The 15591-nt window shown below is 50.8% G+C and overlaps 1 long non-coding RNA gene across 1 annotated transcript in view; it reads right to left on the reverse strand.

The window, feature by feature from the left end:
- The window catches only part of LOC129533347 (uncharacterized), a 22227-nt gene continuing 6636 nt past the window's right edge, over positions 1-15591 (reverse strand). Inside the window, exon 3 of the long non-coding RNA XR_008679490.2 lies at positions 1-5191. This is a non-coding gene — a long non-coding RNA (uncharacterized lncRNA). The remainder of the gene's footprint in view (positions 5192-15591) is intronic.

Genomic DNA, 15591 nt, shown 5'->3' on the forward strand with positions numbered 1-15591 from the left:
TGATTTATTTATTTTATCTGGTTTATTATTCATTGTCTCTCCCAGCTAGAATACAAGCTGCATGAGAGCAGGAGTTTGTTTGTTTTGTTCATTGCAGAATCCCACCATCTGGATCAGTGCCTGGCACACATTTAGTGCTCAAAACATTTGTTGGATGGGTGGGTGGGTGGGTGAATTAGTGGATGGGTGTGTGGATAGGTGGGTGGATGGATGGATGGATGGGTGGGTGGGTGAATGGCTGGGTGGATGGGTGGGTGGACGGATGGGTAGATGAGTGCGTGTATGGATTAAAGGGTGGATGGGTGAGTGGGTAGATGATTGGGTGGATAGATGGATGGGTAGATGAGTGGATGGATGGGTGGATAGGTGAGTGGGCAGATGAGTGGGTGGATGGATGGATGGGTGTGGGTGGATGAGTGGGTGGACAGATGGATGAGTGGATGGATGGATTGGTGGATAGATGAGTGGGTGAATCAGTGGATGGGTGTGGGTGGATGGATGGCTGAGTGGATGAGTGGGTGGATGGGTGAATGAGTGAATGTGTGGGTGGATGGGTGAGTGGGTGCATGAGTGAGTGGGTGGATGGATGGGTGTGGGTGGATGAATGGCTGGGTGGATGAGTGGGTAGATGGATGGATGAGTGGATGAATGGGTGGATAGATGGGTGGGTGGATGGATGGGTAGATGGGTAGATGGGTGGATGGGTGGATGGGTGGGTGACTGGATGAATGGGTGAATGGATGGCTGGGTGGATGGCTGGATGAGTAGGTGGGTGGATGGTTTGGTGGATGAGTGGATGGATGGCTGGCTGGCTGAATGGCTAGAACAGTGAGGGAGAGAGGGCTCCAGGTGGACTAACCAACATGAGCAAAGACCTAGAGATGAGACAGTCATGCCATCCTTGAGGAATCGAATGAAGATGAGTGAGGCTGGCAGGGGGAAGGTCAAGGGATGAGACTGGAGAGGTGGGATGGCTGGATGATGGACAGCCCTGAAGTGTGGGAGAGATTGTTAGCAGTTCAATGGGTTTTCACTCATGGGCACACAGCTGCACCTCCTGCCACCCACACAGCAGGTGGGGCCTGAGGTCTGCATTCTGCAAGGAGCATGGGTATGGGCTCTCTCCAGGCTCTCTCTTTCCCGTTCCACCGCTGAATACCATTGGTTACTAGGCCTTGGGAAGGGTGAATCTACTAACTGTAAAGAACACGGGTTTCCGAATCACTGCATTCAGCTTTTCAGGAGAAAAGCCACATGCCACTAATGAGCTCTCACTCTGGCTTGTTATGTGAGAAACACATCTCTGTGGTGTTTTAATCATTCTGCATTTTGGGGTCTATTTGTTACAGGAGATAGTGTGCACTAATGAATACATCAAAATAGAGTGCTGCCATAACTTGAAACCTAAAATATGTACCATTGGCTTAGTGGCCAGGCAGCAGGGAACATGAATAGATGTTGCAGAATAGAAAGTGGGAGACTCATGTCATGCAGAGGTGAAATGTTTGTTAGACCTGTAGCCTACAATAGCTTGAAGGGCAGACTGGGAGAAGTAAGCCTGTAGCTCCAGAAGAAGGTGGCTGAGTGAGCTGCAATAAAAATGTATATTGGGCTGGGTGCGGTGGCTCACGCCTGTAATCCCAGCACTTTGGGAGGCCAAGGCAGGCAGATGACGAGGTCAAGAGATCGAGACCATCCTGGCCATCATGGTGAAACCCTGTCTCTAATAAAAATACAAAAATTAGCTGGGCATGGTGGCACATGCCTGTAGTCCCAGCTACTTGGGAGGCTGAGGCAGGAGAATCGCTTGAAACCAGGAGGCGGAGGTTGCAGTGAGCCGAGATCGTGCCACTGCACTCCAGCCTGAAGACAGAGCGAGACTCCGTCTCAAAATAAAAAAAAAAAGTATGTTAGTCATTCCTTTGGTGTACAGTAAGGTATTGTGAGACAGAGACACACTCAAGCAAGATATAAACAGTGTGGAAATAGAAGAAAGGGAAATATGAAGAGTTTGAGGCCTTGTAGTGTTGGAAAAGTGAACTGTGAATGGATCTCAAATAGCAGGAAATAAAAATGAAAAGGTTTTAAGTAGCAAAGGCTCATTAAAACTCTCAGGTCTACAGACAAAGGCCTTAATCCTGCAGCAAGGATCAAATGAAGTGGGTGGTCTTACCCCACTAACTGTTGAGATGTTCTCAAGGTCAGTGTCAGTCTACAGACAGACAGAGACAGCAGAGACAGAGACATGGGAAATAAGGAAGCAAAGAAATAAAGCTGCTGGAAGATGACAGTAGAAAAGCACCTCGGGTGTGGTCACATGGAACTTATTGGAAGGAAAACTCCCTAAAATCTGGAGGGAATTGTATTGCCAAAGACACCACAAGCCTGTCATTGTAGAACAAGCCTTGGGCCTCCACCCTTGTACAGGCAGGAAAAGAGCTGCAAAAACCATGTGGTCCCCACCTCAGATGTTGCCACGGAGAATACTAGATGAGGAGGGGCCTCCCAGAAAGCAGAGGTGGGAAATCCCTCCACGAGTAGGACAGGGAGCTTCACAACACCGCCAGTCAGATTCTGCAATTGTGGTGTGGGGGCTGCTGTGTGTCCCTGTTCCCCCTTCCCTAATGAGAGCTTTAACTGCCCCCAGTCAGCTCAGAGGGAGTAGGAACTGGATTTTACTTGGAGATCACGGGATGGTACTAGCAGAGAGCATGGAATGTTCCAGGAGATGCAGGGCAACAGGCAGAGACAGATGGAGTTTGGGGTCATCCCTCTGGGGGAGGGTGTGATAGAAGAAAGACCACACTGCTATCTCGTTGCCAGAAAGAAAGACTGTTGCTGAGACTCATAGTGAATCATTAAAAATCCATTTTCTGACCTCCCTGGATACACAGATTATTTCATAGTCTCCCCCTGCAGTCAATTGTGAGCAGAGGTGGACTGAGGCTTCTAAGAGTGGGAGGGCCCCTCCCTCACCTCTGCTTCCCTTTAACTGGCTGGATAGAGAAGGGGAAGAAGACAGTTGGAGCCTGGGTCCCTGAATCACTGTGTGGAGGAAAGCTATCCACTGGCAAGAGACACCTACTTCACACCACAGTGAGGAAGAACCAGACTGAACTGCATCTTAACTACGAAGCATTTCTCAGCCCATTTGCTCCAGCAGCTGACAACGCCCTGACAAACACACAGGCCATGGCCAGGGATCTAGACTTGACGCTGAGGCTCCACTAGAAGATTCTAAGCAGAGAAGCAGTATGGTTACATTTATTGTTTTAAAAGAATTATTGTGGCTAGGCCAGGCACAGTGGCTCTCGCCTGTAATGCCAACACTTTGGGAGGCTGAGGTGGGAGGATTACTTGAGCCCAGGAATTGGAGACCAGCCTGGGTGACACAGTGAACCTCTATCTGAAAAAAAAAAAAAAAAGAGAAAAGAAAAAATATATAACTGTGGCCGGGATGTGGAGAAAGGATGGGAGGGATGAAGGCTAGAGGTAGGAAGGCAGATTAGGAGGCTGTGGCAGATGCTAGGTGAGAGACGATGACGTCCTGCACTACGATTGGGGCAGTAAGGAGAGAGAAAATGGGTAGGTTTGAGAGCTGACAAGTGGCAGGGTCAGGACTGGAACCTGGGTCTGCCTGGGCAGAAGGGGGTGTATTGAGGTGTGTGTGGTGTATTATATGCGTGGCCCCCAGACTCCATCTCTGCTGCGGCCGAGTCAGGCCAGAGTCCATCACTCCTCACTTGACCTTTTGGCCTGACTGCTGTCTTGCCCCCTGTGGGCTCCATGCAGCAGCCAGAAAGAGCTTTCTAAAACCTCAATCACATCGTGTCTCTCTACTGCTCAAAAGTCCCCAATGCCCTCTTATTTATTGCATGAAGGATAAAACCCAAGGGCCCCAATGCTGCCTCTGCTTACCCATGTCCCTCCACTTCATCACACTTCAGCTGCACTGACGTTATGTTCATCAACTCTTTCAAGCTTATTCCTGCCTCAGGGCCTTTGCACATGTGTTCCCTCTACCTGAAATGTTCTTCTTCTACATATTCTCCTAGTTTGCTCTTCCTTGTTGTTTAAGTCTGTTTTAGTTAAAGACATGTTTAGCTGCTAGAAAAACCTAACCCACAGGGCATTTCATTTATCTCATGTATCATGAAGCCTGGAGGATGAAGGTCCAGAGTTTGTGCAGTGGTGCAATGATGTCATCAAAGGCCTAGGCTCTTCTCAACTTCCCTCTGCAGCATCCCTGCTATGTTGTTTTTTGTCCTCATGCTTCTTGCCTCATGGTCACAAAATGGCTGCTATGTCTCCAGGCATCACACCCATATTCCAGACACTGCCTTCCCTGACCTCCCCATCTAATGCTGGCTCCCTAGGCACTCTATCCTATTACCCCATCTTATTCTGATCCCATATCACTACTTGGAAGTTTCCTACTTGTTTCCTTGCTTGCTGACGATCTCCTGTCACTTCAGTAAAAGCCCCACTAGGGCAAAGGGTTTGATTTCCATCTTGTTTTCCATCTTGTTCATTGCCAAATTGCCAGATTGTCAAATTGCCAAAGCAATTTCATTTCCATCTTGTTTACTGCCAAAGCCCAGCCCTGGCACAGTATCTGGCACACAGGAAATGCTCAATAAATATTTGTAGACTGCATGAATAATAAAGTCCCCCAGCTGGCTTGGTGCCAGAGGCAGGACTCAAACCTGGGTCTCCCACCTTACGGTTCCGGGAATTCCCTGGTGTATCCTGATGCCTCCTTGCCACTCTCTGTGAGGAATCCAGGCGGTCCTGAGCAGCAGCCAAACCCTCGGCAGTCTCCAGCCATGTGAACAAGGAGCCTGTGTTTTGAGGCCCAGTGGAGAGAGGGAGAATCCCACCACCAGCGTTTAGGGAGCGCTCCCTGCTCACAGGTGAGCGTTTCTTCAGAGGCACGCCGGCTGGCAGGCCTTCCTAGATAGAGCAAAGCCCCAAGTTCAATGGCAGCCCTTACCTGCTGGGAAAGAGCCTCCCTCTTCAAGGATCTTCCAGTCACCTGTGTAGGTGAAGTAGGCCTCAGCTCCAGGCCAGCACGCCCCTAACTCCAACAAATGCAGAGTCCAGGCACCGAGATGTAGGGAGGCAGCCAAGTCTATCTGGAATTTTATAATGTTTTGCCTTTGGTCTTCATTGTATTTACTTTTGCAGTTACCTGCACATGATACAGGTGTTCCATTTAGGTGGCTGCACAGAGCTTCCTTTTTTAAATAAAATATTTATTTTTTGAGATGGAGTTTCACTCTGTCTCCCAGGCTGGAGGATGGTGGCACAATCACAGCTCACTGCAGCCTCAACCTCCAGGGCTCAAGCAATCCTCCCACCTCAGCCTCCTGAGTAGCTGGGACTACAGGCATGCACCACCATTCCCAGCTAATTTTTTGATATTTTGTAGAGACAGGGTCTTCCTGTGGTGCCTGGGTTTGTCTTGAACTCCTGGGCTCAAGCAATCCACCTGCCTCAGCCTCCCCAAGTGCTGGGATTACAGGCATGAGCCACCACGCCCAGCCAGTTTCCCTTTTAAATAATATGTTTCAGTGTTCAAAGAATGAACCCACTTAAGAAAAATATTGAGTGGATGAAGGGTCCAGCGTGATGGCAGGGCTCATTTCTAAGCAGAGAAAGAAGGCGCAGAAGCAGGGGTGGCTATTCAGGGCCACTGCAAGCGCATGATGTCACTGGGGCCAGAGCCCAGACCACCACTTACTCTTCATCCAGTGCTTGTCAGCCCTAAGATCAGAGATGCCTGGGCCACTCTTGCGCCAGATGACCCATGCAGCTGACCACCATCCATGGCAACGTGTTCCATGTGGACAGGCTGCCTTCCAGAAATGGCCTGTCCTGCTGAGGTCATGTTAGTTTCCAGGGGCGGGGAGGAGGGTGCTGCTGCAACAAGCTTCCATGCCTGCCCCACTGGGTGCCCTGGCGCAAGCATACAAGTGACAAGTGACAGCACTCATAGCCCTGGAAACAGGATCCTTTGCACTTTCCACAGGAGCTCCACCTGCACTGGAGAGTAAGGACAGCCAGGCCCCACAGCTGCACAGCCAGGAGGGAACAAGGCGCTGCTCACAAAATGCCTGCATTTCCGTACAAGCGTTGCTTTTAGAATTTAATGCACAAGGCCCAGCGTGGTGGCTCACGCCTGTAATCCCAGCACTTTGGGAGGCCGAGGTGGGCAGATCACGAGGTCAAGAGATCAAGACCATCCTGGCTAACACGGTGAAACCCCATCTCTATTAAAAAATACAAAAAATTAGCTGGGCATGGTGGCGGGAGCCTGTAGTCCCAGCTACTCGGGAGGCTGAGGCAGGAGAATGGCGTGAACCCGGGAGGCGGAGCTTGCAGTGAGCCAAGATTGCGCCACTGCACTCCAGCCTGGGCGACAGAGTGAGACTCCGTCTAAAAAAAAAAAAAAAAAGAGAGAGATAATCTGGAGTCTTGCCATAACATGATCAACATATTGAGCCCCCCCCGCCACACTTTTTCCTAAGATGATGATGCTTTTTACTTTTCTTGAGGTTTATGATGGGATCAAATGGAGATGGAAGGAAGGGTCATGACTGCGCCTTGGCCAGGGGTGACCAGTAAGACTGACAGTGCTCCTTTCTTCCTTTCTGCTGGGATTCCCCAGGATGGCATTCTGCTAATCCAAAAAGCAATGTGGTGAGGCTTCCAGATTAACAGTTGACTGAAGATTATATATTAGGGCTTCCTCACTCCAGCCTGGGCGACAGAGCAAGACTCTGTCTCAAAAAAAAAAAAAAAAGAATTTACTGCACAAATAAGCCTAGCACAAAGCAGGTGCTCATAAGTATTAGCTGAAAGAAAGATTTTTGAATGAAAAAAATGGAGAAAACTACACTTTTTTTTCATTAAAAAATGGTTAGCTGGGTGTCGTGGGGCACACCTGTAGTCCAGTCACTGGGGAGGCTGAGGCGGGAGGATCACTTGAGCCCAGGAGTTCTGGGCTGTAGTGTGCTATGCCAATCAGGTGTTCACACTAAGTTCAGCACCAACATGGTGGCCTCCTGGGAGCAGGGGACCACTAGGTTGACTAAGGAGAGGTGAACCAGCCTCTGCTGGAAACGGAGCAGGTCAAAACTCCCATGCTGATTAGCAGTGAGATCATGCCTGTGAATAGCCACTGAACTCTAACCTGAGCAACACGAGACCCCATCTCTAAAAAAAAGAGGGGGAAAAAAAAGAAAAATGAAAATTAAAAAAATAAAAAGAATAAACATATCAGATCACACCCCTCCTAAACTCGTTTTGGTCCCTGTAGCCGAAGGATGTCAGAGGGCAGCTCAGTGCTTCTCCCTACAACACACACTACCCTGTCTCAGCTGACCCCAGGATGGGCAGAAACCCAATCTGAGCTTATACCTAGGAGAGCAATTCCACCAGACACCACTGAGAACATTCCAGAACAAATAAGGATAGGAGTTTGCTGGGAGGATACAGTGACCTGACAGGCACTGGCCCACTCTATAGATAGCAGTCGCTGGCTGGGCCTTCCCTGCTCTCTCTGGCCCTGCGCTCCCCTCACAGTCTCTCAGGAAACCCCTACCTGCCATCACCTTCCTTTTCCTTTTCCTTTTTTTTTTTTTTTTTTTTTTGAAACAGAGTCTCAAAAAGTCAGGCTGGAGTGCAGTGGTGCAATCTCAGCTCACTGCAACCTCTGCCTCCCGGGTTCAAGTGATTCCCACGTCTCAGCCTCCTGAGCAGCTGGGATTACAGGCGCCTGTCATCACACCCGGCTAATTTTTGTATTTCTAGTAGAGTTTCACCATGTTGGCCAGGCTGGTCTCAAACTCCTGACCTCAAGTGATCCGCCCGCCTTGGCCTCCGGAAGTGCTAGGATTACAGGCGTGAGCCACTATAGCCAGCCACCTTCCTCCTTAACTCTTGCCCACCACCCGTGCTTGGCACAATCCCCTGTACAGAGGACCAAGCTGGAAGAAACCTTCCATAATTCAACTCCTTTTTAAAGGAGAGAAACCAAGGCCCCAAGGTGGGGTGACAGGTTAGGGGCAGGTGGGACAGAGACCCAGGTGTCCTGAGCCTCAATGCAGGACTCCTGGCCACAATGAATGCATGTGTGCTAGACCTGGGAGGCCTCGAGCAGCAGGAAGGAAGCAGGAAGAGCCAGCCGACTGGCAGGTCACTACAGAGGCGGCCGCCCTGGCCTCACTGATGCACAGGCCCAAGGCAGCTCCTGATGGCAACTCCAGGTCGTGCCCAACCCAGGCTGCTGTAGACAGGTTCAAAAATGTGCAATGTCAACACAGCTCTGACTCCTGCCACTCTGAGCTGCCAGGGAAAGTTCCAGAGTGATCTGGCTGGGGAGCCTGTGTCTGGGTGAGGAGAGAGTGGCCCCCAGGCAGGAGCTGACAAGAGGTGACAGAGGTGGTGAACTCCCTTCTACTGAACTTTCAGACAACAGAGACACAGGTGTGAGGGTGACAGGGCCCCACTGCTCCCCTCCAGATGAGGGTGCTGAGGTCTGGAAGACTCTTGGGGCCTCTTAGGAAGGCCTCTGTAACCTCCTAATCTCATTCACTCCTAAGCCAGGCACCAAGGGCTCACTACACTGAAACTCCCTGTTCCAAGTCACCTGCCTGAATGACTCCACAGGATACACCGTCTCTGATGGCACAGGGTCTCTCCTTACTTTTGGACTGATGTTCTCACTCTGTCACTTTGCAGTGCGTTGAATGGTGACCCTCAAAGTGACATGCCCACATCCTAATTCCTAGAACCCGTGAGTGCCACTATATTTGGAAAAATATCTGTCAATGTACTTAGGTTAAGGATCTTTCATTATGATGATGATTATTTTGAGACAGGATATCGCTCTGTCGCCCAGGCTGGAGTGCAGTGGTGTAATCTCAGCTCACTGCAGCCTCGACCTCCTGGGCTCAAGAGATCCTCCCACCTCAGCCTCGCAAAGTGCTGGGATTACAGGTGTGAGCCTCCACACCCGGTGAGATTAAGGATCTTGAGATGAGGAGATCATCCTGGATTATCTGGATGGCCCCTAAACCCAACAAGTGTCTTTATACGAGGGAGGCGGAGGGAGAGTTGAGACCAAGAAGGCTGACGTGCAACCATGAGGCAGAGGCTGGCGTGACAAGGCCACGAGTCCAGGCAGGCCACAGCCACCAGAAGTGGGAGAGGGAGGGAGCATCTCTCCAGAGCCTCTCAGGGAACACGGCCCTCCCAGCACCCTGATTTCATTCTTCTGAACAAATGCTTGCTGTTTGAAGCCACCCCATTTCTGGTCATTTGCTACAGTGGCCACAGGAAGCTAAGACCTGTTGCCCCCCCAATCTGTGGAAGCAAATCCCAAATTATTCCCATGCCCCGTGCTGTTCTCCCTCCCTGGCATCTTTCTTGCCTCTCTTCCCACATACCATCCTCCTCCTTCTGACTCCACCTTCCCAGGCTATGTAAGTCCAGGAGGCCTGGGGACCTGTGTCCCCTCATCTCCACCAATTCCTATCTTCTCAGGCATTTTCTTTTTTCTTTTTTTTTTTTTTTTTGAGACGGAATCTTGCTCTGTCACCCAGGCTGGAGTGCAGTGGCATGATCTTGGGTCACTGCAACCTCAGTCTCCCGAGTTCAAGCGATTCTTCTGCTTCAGCCTCCCGAGTAGCTGGGACTACAGGCATGCACCACCACGCCTGGCTATTTTTTGTATTTTTAGTAGAGACAGAGTTTCACCATATTGGCCACACTGGTCTTGAACTCCTGACCTCGTGATCTGCCCGCCTCAGGCTCCCAAAGTGCTGGGATTACAGGCGTGAGCCACCACACCTGACCTTTTCTCAGGCATTCTCTCCCAACTCCAACCCCAAACCACAAGATGAGATGCAGCCTCAAAAGGCAGCTTCTTTCTCCATCCGGAAGAGCAGAGACGCCTTGGGCCCTAGCAGGGAGGCGAGGGCTGGTGGGACAGGCATTTGGTCCTGGCTCTGCTGCAAGCTTACAGTGGGGCCCCAGGGTCATCTTAGGACCTCCCTAGGCTTCGCTGGGTTTCCTCTGTGGAAATGGGAAAAGTCACACCAGATCCCCCCGAGGCCCCTCCGAGCTGCAGCGTTCTCTCTAAAGAATTGGAGAGAAGTTTCTAGGAGTCCCTGGGTTTCAGGATCTGTGAGATACTCTCCAAGTGCAAAACCCCACAGAGAATTTGGAAGAGTCAGTATGAAGAAAAAGAATGTTGGCTGGGCGCAGTGGCTCACTCCTGTAATCCCGGCACTTTGGGAGGCCGAGGTGGGCGGATCACGAGGTCAGGAAATCGAGACCATCCTGGCCAACATGGTGAAACCCTGTCTCTACTAAAATACAAAAAATTAGCCAGCCGTGGTGGCGCGTGCCTGTAGTCCCAGCTACTCAGGAGGCTAAGGCAGAGGAATCGCTTGAAACTGGGAGGCGGAGGTTGCAGTGAGCCGAGATTGCACCACTGCACTCCAGCCTGGGCGACAGAGCAAGAGTCTGTCTCAAAAAGGGGGAAGAAAAGGGGAGGGAAGAGGGAAGGGAGGAGGAAGGGAGGGGAGGGGAGACAAGGGATGTTGGCTGGGTGTGGTGGCTCATGCCTGTAATCCCAGCACTTTGGGAGGCCAAGGCAGGTGGATTACCTGAGGTCAGGAGTTCAACACCAGCCTGACCAATATGGTGAAACCCTGCCTCTACTAAAATTACAAAAATTAGCCAGGCATGGTGGCTTGTGCCTGTAGTCCCAGCTATTCAGGAGGCTGAGGCAGGAGAATCGCTTGAACCTGGGAGGCGGAGGTTGCAGTGAGCCAAGATCACACTACTGCATTCTAGCTTGGGCGACAGAAAAAGACTCCATCTCAAAAAAAAAAAAAAAAAAAGAAAAGAAAAAGAAAAAAGAAAGAAAAAGAATGTTAAAATATCTCAAATTCCTTTTTAAATTATTATTATACTTTAAGTTCTAGGGTACATGTGCACAATGTGCAAGTTTGTTACATAGGTATACATGTGCCATGTTGGTGTGCTGCACCCATCAACTCATCATTTACATTAGGTATCTCTCCTAATGCTATCCCTCCCCCTGCCCCCCACTCCCACCGGCCCCGGTGTGTCATGTTCCCCGCCCTGTGTCCATGTGTCCTAATTGTTCAACTCCCACCTATGTCTCACTCATAAATTCTAATTGACATGATGAAATGATACTTTTTGGATATATACTGGGTTAAGTAAAATATATTATTAAAATTAACTTCAGGCCAGGCGTAGTGGTTTATGCCTGTAATCCCAGCATTTTGGGAGGCCGAGGCAGGTGGATCACTTTAGGTCAGGAGCTCGAGACAGGCCTGGCCAACATGGCAAAACCCCATCTCTACTAAAAATACAAAAATTAGCCAGGCTTGGTGGCGCATGCCTGTAATCCCAGCTGCTTGCAAGGCTGAGGCCGAAGAATCGCTTGAACCCGGGAGGCGGAGGTTGCAGTGAGCTGAGATTGCGCCACTGCACTCCACCTGGGCGACAGAGCAAGACTCTGTCTCAAAGAGAAAACATAATTTCACCTCCTTTTACTTTTTAAGTGTTGCTACTGGAAAATTGTGTTTGTTTTGGAGACAGTCTCACTCTGTCGCCCAGGCTGGAGTGCAGTGGCGTGATCTTGGCTCACTGCAACCTCCGCCTCCCCGGTTCAAGCGATTTTCCTGCCTCAGCCTCCCGAGTAACTGGGACTACAGGCACATGCTGCCACTCCCGGCTAATTTTTTGTATTTTAGTAGACACGGGGTTTCAACGTGTTGCCCAGGTTGGTGTTGAACTCCTGACCTAAAGTGATCCACCCACCTTGGCCTCCCAAAGTGCTGGGATTACAGGCATGAGCCACCGTGCCCAGCCGCTACTGGAAAATTTTAAAGGACCTTTGTGAGCAGCACAGTATCTATCCTGTGGCTCTCTGCGGTGGTCTCCCTCATCTCTGTCCCGCTCATGCCAGGGCCCCTGGCATGTGCTCTATGGAAATGATGTGTGGATGCTGCCCAGATATCTCCAGGACCTGCTATTTGTTGGTCCGGGCTGGGGAGGTAGAACAGCAAGGGGCCAGAGAGTTTGGTTTAAGTGATACCCAGGTGAACCCGGGGGTTTCCATGGCTGGGACAGATTTTGCTCTCATGGTCACCTTTTTCTTTAAATTTAGGTGAAATTCACACAATGTACAATTAATCAGAGTACAATTCAGTGGCATTTGGTGCATCCACAATGTGGCACAGCCATCGCCTCTATCTACTTCCAAAACATTCTCATCTCCCAAAAGAAACCTCATTTCCCCCAGAAGCCATCCCCATTTTCCCTCCTGCCCCCAGCCCCTGACAGTAACACATCTGGTTTCTGTCTCTGTGGATGTGCCTGTTCTGGACATTTCCACATAGCTGTAACCACACAATATTTTATTTTGTGTCTGGCTTCTTTCACCTGGAACAATGTTCTCAAGGTGCCTCCGCAAGGTCCATGGACCGGAGCTCCACTCTCCTTTAGCTGAATCACATTGCATCACGTGGCTGCACCTCCTTGTGTGTATCCATGTATTCATGGACGCCTGGGTGGATGCCCCTCCCGGCAATGGCAAGTGGAGCGCACAGTCTCTAAGCAAAACCTACGAGATCGCCTGGGTGCTGTCTCAGTGATGGCTGGCCCTGCCCATTCCTTTTGCAACCCCTAGGAATCCATCATCCTACTGGGGTTCCCTTGTTCCTCCAGCCATCATGTAGGGTGGGACAGGATTAAACACAGCGTCAGACCCTCATTTCCATCGCCTTCCACCCAGAGTCAGCAATGTATCCAGCCCCAGCTCATATCTGTGTGCCCTGCCCTCTGTGTCTTGGGCCTCGGGCTGCCAAGGAAGCTGCTCCCCTTCAGAACCCTTGAGCATGGTCCTCCACCAGTCTGCTGCCCCAAAACCTTGGGACACAGAGCCATGTCCTCACCCTGTAGTGTCCTTGTCCCAAATCAACCTATTATCTCCAGCTCCCTCTCAGTCTTGCAGCTTCTCAGAAGAGGGACAGGTGAGGTGAGACAAGCCTGTCTTCATTTTGAGGCCTTGATCCAACTGGGAACGGGGGTGCTAGGGACTGAATTGTGTCCGCCTAGAATTCCTGTGTTAAGGACCTAACTCCCAGGACCTCAGAATGGGACTGTACTTGGAAACAGGGCTTTTAGGAGGCAATGAAGGTGCAATGAGGCCACAGGGTGGCATCTTAATCTGACAGAAAGGGTGTGCTTATAAGGAGAGAACTCTCTGTGTCTCTCAGCCATGTGGGGACACAAGAAGGCAGACATCTGCCTTCAGCAGGAACGGGATCTGCCAGCACCTTGATCTTGCACTTCAGCCTGCAGAACTGTGAGCAGGAACTGTGTTGTTTCAACCACCCAGTCTGTGGTATTTGGCTAGGGCAGACTCACACACCTCCTTACCTAGGTAGACCTCCTTCCCCACTCACTCCTAAGTATGTTCAGTGATATCGCCTGCCTAGCACTCACCTGAAAATATCTCATTCTTGAATGCCTGTCTCCCCAGACATGGGTTCCTTGCGGATGGGGCTGACCCATGAGGCTGCCCTGGCTCCCAGCCTGGAGCACACATGCCCTAACTAGGAGTGGGCAGAAGGATGGACAGAAGGAGAGATGAAAAAGTGTGATGCGATGCATGGGCGCTTCCTAGAATCTGTTTCCCATAACGTTAACTACCAGAGCAACTGCTGTCATCTGGCCAAGGGTTCCCTGGAAGTGTCTGGTGTGAGCAGGGGCCTTGCTGTGGAAATGCTGGACAAGAACAGGGCCCTGTTTGAGCAACAGGAGCCGCAGCCTCTTGTGGCCACCATGAGACACTGGGCAGCGTGGGCAGGCGCCTCCACCCATGTGCGTTTCCCAGTTCATGAAGTCAAAATGCTGCCAGGTGTCTCACCTTCCACATCATTGTTGTCAGGATGACATAGGCTCTGCAGTGAGCTATGGGAAGTGAGGGGCTGCAATGATCAAACCATCTTTGCTTTGCTTGCCACACCCTCATGTGACCAACTTGGCCCAGTTTGCCCAAAACTCTCCCAATATTAAAACTAAAAATCCCATGCCCTGGGATTCCCCTCAGGCCCAGGCAAGCCAGGACAGCTGGCCACCCTTCCACATTCCTGCTCTGTTTTGGCCCCTGCCTTAGATGAGGGGCTGGCCACATGAGCTATGGAAGGGAGGGGCCTCGTCCATTCATCTCTCCACCAACAGGGTTGTACAAGCACGCTCTAAGGTTCTAGTGACAAATGCATCTCCAAGTCTGCACCACAAGCTCAGCATTCTTGCTGTTTCCATTCTCCGCCAAGGCGGACACTAACATAAAAGAGGGCTCATCTGTGCTTTCCTAGACTCACATTGTAAAACTATGGGACCAGTGAGGAGTTCCATTTGCATCTTGGGGCAGTGGGGTGTGCTTGGGGTTCCCTAGGAGTACTGCCCATGCTCACACCTTGGTGCCTTTCCCATGTCTGAGGTGGAAATGTTGATGTGGTGGGATAGATCAAGGCTCCCCAAGGACATCCTGGCTGCATGGTAGCCAGTGGCATTTTTGGCCAATGGCTGGGCTTCTCTGCTGCTGAGCCCTGTTAGGCTAGCTTTGGTCTCACCAAGTGGAGAATGTCTGCAGAATGGCCTTTAGAAGGGGGTTGATTTCAGTGATCTACTGCTGCATAACAAGGAAACCAGGGGCATCAAATCACAGCCACTTCATTCTGCTTGTGGATTCTGTGTGTGGGGAATCTAGAGAGGGCTCCACAAGAAGCAGAGGGCCCTGTCTCTGCTCAGCTGTGATGCTCACTAGAGCTTTGACACCTGGCCTCTCCACATGACTTGGGCTTCTTCAGCATTAAGACTTCAGACTTCCATCATAGCACAGGGAGCTCCAGTGACAGAGCCTCTATGGCCTTTTAGGAGCCAACCTTAAAAGTCATTCAACATCACTTCCTCTATACCCTGCTGACTGAAGCAGTTATAGGCCCACTCAGATTCCCTGGGAGGGGACTTAGGCACCACCCTGAAGGAAGGAATGCCGAGGAGTTTGCTGCCATGCTTTTAAACCACCACAGGGGTGCTGGGGGAGAAAAGAGTCTTTGCGTATGGAAAAGGTGGGACGGGGAGGCTGAGAGAGAGTGAGCGAGCAGAAGAAAGTGAACAGGTGAGAGACAGAGTGTGGCCACTGTGGTAAGCCCTGGGATTTTGGAGAAAAAGCCGTGCTATGTGTGATGTCACCATCCTCATCCATCTCCCTGGGCAACTTCCACCAAGTCCACACCATTTGTCACTGCTTCCAGCCTTGGATTTCTTTTTATCTCAATGATGTGACATATAGGACCAACCTCTGAGGTGCCAGTCCAGAGAGGCTGGGGATGCCCAGATGGCAGTGTGGAGCCCTGAAATGAAGTAATGATGACTGGAACTTCGATTCACTGCACACACACACTGCCTCACTGTATGCTGAGGCTGAGGCTTCACTTTATTTTTTGAGACAGGGTATCACTCTGTCACCCAGGC

This window comes from Gorilla gorilla, chromosome 4 (genome assembly GCF_029281585.2).
Source record: "Gorilla gorilla gorilla isolate KB3781 chromosome 4, NHGRI_mGorGor1-v2.1_pri, whole genome shotgun sequence".
NCBI classification, from domain to species: Eukaryota; Metazoa; Chordata; class Mammalia; order Primates; family Hominidae; genus Gorilla; species Gorilla gorilla.